This window comes from Pinus tabuliformis, chromosome 1_2, assembly GCF_031772625.1.
Source record: "Pinus tabuliformis cultivar Carrire ecotype Pingquan chromosome 1_2, CPIR1, whole genome shotgun sequence".
NCBI lineage: Eukaryota > Viridiplantae > Streptophyta > Pinopsida > Pinales > Pinaceae > Pinus > Pinus tabuliformis.
Window position 1 is genome coordinate 125,701,099 of NC_142298.1, and position 6,738 is coordinate 125,707,836.

Consider the following 6,738-nt stretch of genomic DNA (forward strand, 5'->3'; position numbering starts at 1 on the left):
GACCAAAAATTCATAATGACCCTCATGAGTTCTAAATGTTGTTTTCGGAATGTCTTCAGTCTTCATTCTGATTTGATGATATCCTGAACGAAGATCCAACTTGGTGAAGTAAATTGATCCATGCAATTCATCCAGTAATTCATCAATGACAAGAATGGAAAACTTATCCTTAATAGTGAGCTTGTTGAGCTCGCTATAATCCGGACACATGCGCCATGATCCATCCTTCTTATGCACCAATGCTACTGGAGCAGAGAAAGAACTTTAACTTGGTTGAATTATACCAGCCTCTAGCATTTCTGCAACCATACGTTTAATTTCACTCTTTTGGGCATAGGGATATCTGTACGACTTGATGTTTGGAGGAACACTTCCTGGAATCAGATGAATAGCATGATCATGATCACGAATAGGTGGGAGACCTTTGGGACTCTCAAATACCTTGGAATGATTGTCCAAGACTTTTTGGAGATCTGGAGAAATAGATGATTCCAATGTGGAAACATCTAGCCAACACAATTGTGCAATTACACCTCTTTGTTCCCTTTTTAGAAGCTTTGTCATACTGTTAGAGCTGATTATCTTTCATGGTTTCCCTGCAATACCCCTTAATTCAACTTCCTTTCCTTCCATAGAGAATTTCATGAAAATTTCTTGAAAATTAAAAGCTATTGTACCCAAGGATTGTAGCCATTGGACTCCTAGTACAACATCAACACCTCCCATTGGAATGGAAAGCATTGGGCTAGTCAATACATATTCTCCCATGGATAGCTTGATATTATGGCACTTTCCAGAGCAATTTATTGTTCCTCCATTTGCAACCATCACTTGACACTCTGGTGCTGGATATAAGAAGCAATTCAATTCTTTTTCTAACTTACAATGAATAAAATTGTGGGTACTTCCTGAATCAATCAACACCATTACCTTTTTATTCTTGATTTGTCCTTCTATCTTGATGGTTTGAAGAGTGGTAATTCTCGCCAATGCATTACAAGATATGGTCGGATTCATTTCTTCTTTATCTAGGCTTTGTTCCTGGAGTATATCCTCTTCTTTTGACCTTTCTTGCTCATTTTCTTCTTCCTCTTCACAATCTATGTAGAATAATTTCTTCTCAGCACACTTATGACCTTTAGTGTATTTTATATCACAACTGTAACAAAGCCCTTTTAATCTCTTTTCTTCCAATTGTTATGGTGTCAACCTTATAGGTTGTGGAAGACTAGGGGCAACAACACTTCCATCTTTATAGTTGTGAGTGGTATGCTTCCTGGTTGCCATAATTTTGCTTTCCATTTTTCTTGCTAACCTGAATGCCTTCTCTAATGAATCAGGTTCCCAAAGGCAAACATCATGTTGGATATTATCCTTTAAAGTTCCTATGAACACATCAATCCTATGCTCCTCTGGAATATTTTTTTACCCTTATGTTCAATTTTTGGAACTCCTCAATGTGCTCCATTATTGAACCTTTTTGTTTGAGACTTATCAATTGGCTAAAAAAAGTGTTGCATTTTGTATCCTCATAATGTGTTGTCAATTCTTTCATAAAAATTGCCCAAGTGATAATTTTTTTACGAGAGCAAAGCCATTGATACCATACAAACTGATTTGGTTCCAAATATAAAGTTGCAATACATACCTTTTGTGTGTTTTGCACATTATTGAGATCAAAAAATTGCTCCATCTGTAATATCCATGTTGCGGGATCCTTGCCATCAAACTTCCTCATATCGATTTTTGGAATATGGTGGGTCTTTGATCCTAAATTAGAGTCTATGGAATCATGATTAACATTTCTTTTGTTCTCATCATGAGTTTCCTTTACTACCCTTTCACCATTAGTGACCATTTCTTGTAGCAACTTATTCATATTTATCTTCAATTCTTCCATCTTATCATCCATGCCATCAATTTTAGCATCCATGTCATTCATCTTAGCTTCCATGACATCCATCTTAGCTTCTACGCCTCTCTTTAAACAATCCATCTTAGCTTCTACACCTTTCTTTAAACCATCCATCTTATCTTCTACATCTTTCCTTAAACCATCCATCTTAGATTCTGTTGCTTTTTGTGCAAGTGACACTTGTTGTACTTGGTCTCATAATTTTGATATATCATGTTACATTTCTTCCTCTTCTTCATGAGTCATGCTAGAGCTTTCAGGTTGCTTACTAGGTGCTTGCATTTTTTTTCCTCGGGGCATCAATTACCGAATCAAACTAATTTTTCAAACAAAGCTTATGCAAAAATTTTAAAAAAACTACATACTTTTTTTCACTTTGTATAAGCTTGATATTGAATCTGATGTATCTCTACAATTTCGGATCATCCAGTTCTAAAATCACAACTTGTAGTAGCACTCTTTGTCATCTTTCCAATGTCACTAGTCTGATCCAAATTGGATTCTCCAAGGAAGAGTTATGCACAATCTCCCAAGATGACCTGATTATAGACTAGTTCAGTAGAGCGAACTTGTATGACGTGCCACGAGTCACTGTTTCAACCTTTGGCTCTTAAAAATATACAAAAGAAACTACAGTCCGTTCTCTTTCTGTACCTTCTTATGAAATTTTAATCTGATGCTCAGAGAGAAAGTTATGATGATTTTCCCCAGGTCACCTGTTTGGAATGTAATTCAGGAGTCTGCAAAAATACCAACTTCCTCAGATCATATCTCCACAAATATAGTGTGAAAAACTCTAAAATTCAAACCCGAGATTCAACGCGATTTCTTCTCAAATGGTTTTTTTTTAGCTTCTGAAACATCGCAGAAAAAAAAGTTATAGCGAAAATGCCATGATAACCTATTTGGAGCAACGAAACCCTAGAATCCAAAGCTCTGATACCAAATGTTATGAAACCAGCTCAAGAAAAGATAGAAAAGATAGATCAACGCCTTATAACTCAGCCTCTTCGAGGGGGCAACCTCCTTTACATTACATAAATGAACAATTCTTGGATGATTCAAATGAGAAAACCTCATTTCTATATATAGGAGTCTAAGGAGTCACAATATAACCCATTCGACCTAACAATAATAATATAAAGCCACAAAAATAACAATAGAGGGGTTCTATGGGGCATAGTAATAATTATATGGGGATAATAGGGGCACAACAATATTAATAAGGGATATAACTACAATAGTAATGGGGTAATCACTAGTATTATAGGGACCCAACAGGAGTTGCCATCCCAGTTGGACACCTAATCCTCTAAGGGTTGGTGTGGAAGCTAAACAGCCAAAGTGATTCCAAGGGGCCACTTGGAATATGAAACCAAGGGTCACTCCTATGTATTATAAATATGTATCATTGTGAATAAGAAAATAAATATAATGTTTATCTTTCATATTTCCTTTGCCATGTATGTGTTTAACATGGTATCAGAGCAGGCGATATCCTACCCTTCTCATATTTGAGCCACTTGTTTTATGGTCTTTCTGTGCAAGTCAGTTCTACCATCAATTCTGCATTTCATAAATTTTTTCTCAACTAAATTCTAGCTGCAACCTCTGCTCACAATTGCACATAGTAACACTCTTCCTTCAATGTTAGTCCTTCCTACATTTCATTTATTTACCTCTCAGTTTTTCTACCTACTCGAATAGTATGTCGGTGGTCATCTCTTTGTCATTGTGTTAGGCCTGAAACCTCCTCAACGTTGTCCTTGGTAGTTTCTCTGTTGGTGGAATGAGCGTGGTAGTTTTATGTGTTTTATACCACTCCAATTACACTCCTCAGTCATTACATTAATGCTCTCTGCTTACAATCCCCAGTTATTCACCGCGCTCCGGTTTTTTTTAATATATATTCTCCTCCTTGGCACCGGGATTTGACTATTTTTTTATTATACTGAACGGAGTTATTAATGGCTTTTGTTTCTTCCTGTGTTGGGTTTTCTCTCGGCCATTCTTCTGGTATAGAATTGGCAAGGGTGGAAGTACTAATCACGATGGATTCTTTGGGTTTGACTCGACGACCCACATTTACGAGCATTCGATTAGATATTATTTGATGGGAAAAGAATATTCAATCGAGTTATATTTGTGGCATTTATCAAGTTATCACTAGAATTTTCCTTTGTGAGCACCCTCTACCAGATTATTTGGCTCCTCCTTGCTATTTTGATATGATATGGTGTGATGAATGATTATAAACTCAAATTATTTTGCAAATTGTTGCAGATGCAAGGCTCATGAGAAAACAGACTGGTTTGAAGATCCTCATGGAATTTGAATGCGAGCAAGACAAAGATCTTCGGGCAAAGAGTAAAGAAGGGAAGGGAGTAAAGATTTTCTTAGCATCCTGTAGTGAAAAATAATCATATTCCTTCTCACTGCAGCAGTGATTTCATCTCTGATAGTTTTTGCAAGAAGGTCCATGAAATAAACATAAGTTTCCTGTGGGACTGCCTACCGAGCACTTAGAACACGATTATAGGCACCTTTCATGAATGATTTCTCTAATTGACAACATAATTAATGCATGGATTCTCAAGTGCCTTAGATGAAAGGAGCTCCAACTATGTGTGAAATTCTGCAATTCTATTTTGCACCAGAAGACACAGTAAATTGAGCCCCAAGATTAGATATTCCTGAGTAGTTGGTGGAATACGATCTCTTGTATTTGTGTAATATAGCTTCAACTACAAGAAGCCCCTCTCAAAGGCATCTTGATCTTTAGTTTTTACACTAAGAACAACAACATGCTCAAAAATATCCCTTGCCAGCATCAGTTCATGAATCGTTGCAAGTGATTCACACTACAAGGGAGGGAGGGTTGGAAATCCTGTCAACATAACCTTCAGTGAAGACAATAAAGTTGAACATGTTGACAGATCATTTCTGGTATAAATATCTTTGAAGCAAACGAATACTTGAGATAATCCGAGAGTGTGCCTTCCATGGCTTTCCTTTCTTTGAAATGAAGATAATCCTCTATTTCAACACCTTCAAACCCTGCAACTAGTTACTAAGAAGACTTTCGCTGCAAGTTAAAGCCAAAGGGAAAAATTGAATAAGAAATAGGTTCAACAGGAAAATAGTTACGAAAAGGTTAGCTCCGAGCCTTATGATGTTGAATCCTTAGTTGAGATATCTTTCCAGTCTCTGATGTTCCGAATATTTCTTAGAGGCAGAGGAGTGGAAGAGTATTGTGAGCAGGGGTAGCATAGAGAGCTAGAGAAATAAGCCCATGGCTTTGAGCATCTATCGAAGGCAATAACACTAAAGGTGGGCATCTTTTATAAACAAAAATAATGCAGAAAACTTCAAGCCTTCAACCATTCTTCAAGGCCTTGAGAGGCTCAATAGCGAGGGATTACTTTTAAGTAAGGAAAATTGATGAGTTCCCACAAATTATTGAGGAAGGATAAACTCAAGAAATTGATGAATACTTTTCCGATGTGAGGTATAGGCTGGTTATATCTGTAGTGAGTAATGTTGGTCGCTCTATTTAATTTTATATGTTGGTCATGAGGTAACTCTCATGCATATGTAGTGGATTACAGTCATTGTTGCTAGTTGGTTGGAGGATTAAGTCTTTGCGTTTAAGTCCTGGTACATACATTGAATATAGATATTGCACATTGGTTGTTTGGTGCACATTTACAAAGGATATTGTAGTAACATTGAATTGTGAGTGGCTTTTACTTCTTCCTCATTGGTTAATAGTTGTGATCGGTTTCTTTAAAGTGTAAGTTTGATAATGAAGAAAGTGACCAGACTTGATAATGCATTAGAGTTGTTAAATACTCTGATACATTCTGGTGTTGATGGGATGGTAAAAGTCAGTAAGGACACTCTTTTTGACATTAAAATTTGTCTACAAAATGCATAAGAAAACATGGATTTTTTGCAGTTGGAGTCCCAGTTCCAGTGAGATGAACTTCAACATATTTCATTTTAGGTTTTACCTTCTGGGATTTGTCATTCTAAATTGTATTCTGCTCAAAACAATCCTCTATTCAAGGTTAAAACAAACACCCATCAACAACCAGCAAGTGATAAAATTAGTAAGGTTGAGGAAGATTCACATTCAGTGCCTAATGCAACAACAGATTTGAATGCAAAAGCATAAATTCAGCCTGCACTTCCCAAATTGGTCATCAGACCTTCGGAAGAACTTCTCCATAACAAGAACATAATAGGTCTTGGATATGATAAGGAGGTTTCCTTTCATATTCTATATTACTCAAATCCCATCCAATTCCAGAGTGTTGGATTTATTCATGACAATTCACCTTTAGCTGTTCCAGATTCTGCCCCTCTTCCATAGCAACAACAACATATTGTGAAATGCCAACACTATGACCGAGTTGGCCATATGAAAGATCACTTTTTTGATATTCATCCATGTAAGCACTATCATAAAACCTGTCATTATTCAAATAGATGCTTCAAAAACAAGCCTCCTACAGGAACAAAGATTCATCTTGGATGGATCACTTCTTGGCAATGGGCATCAACAACCAAGAATATATTTCGGTTATATGTCCCAACTTGTTCTAGAGTATTGAACAGTCTTGCAGTTGAGTTTTCTCCATCATCTCACCTTGTATCTTACAAGGGGTGGGGGGGGGGGGAGTGATGGTCATCTATAAGCTTAAAAGCGACATAAAGAGAGTCTAAGCCACAACCTGCCATACTATATTCAAATTTGTAGCTAGAGACAAAGGTGCCCTTAAGCATGCCTTAATTCGGTGATGTCTCTTCAAAGAATTGGA

At 36.8% G+C, this 6,738-nt stretch overlaps 1 pseudogene; it reads right to left on the reverse strand.

Moving 5' to 3' along the window:
• Positions 1-1,402: 1,402 nt before the first annotated feature.
• Positions 1,403-4,919, reverse strand: LOC149204832 (26S proteasome non-ATPase regulatory subunit 8 homolog A pseudogene; annotated as a pseudogene).
• Positions 4,920-6,738: the final 1,819 nt, after the last annotated feature.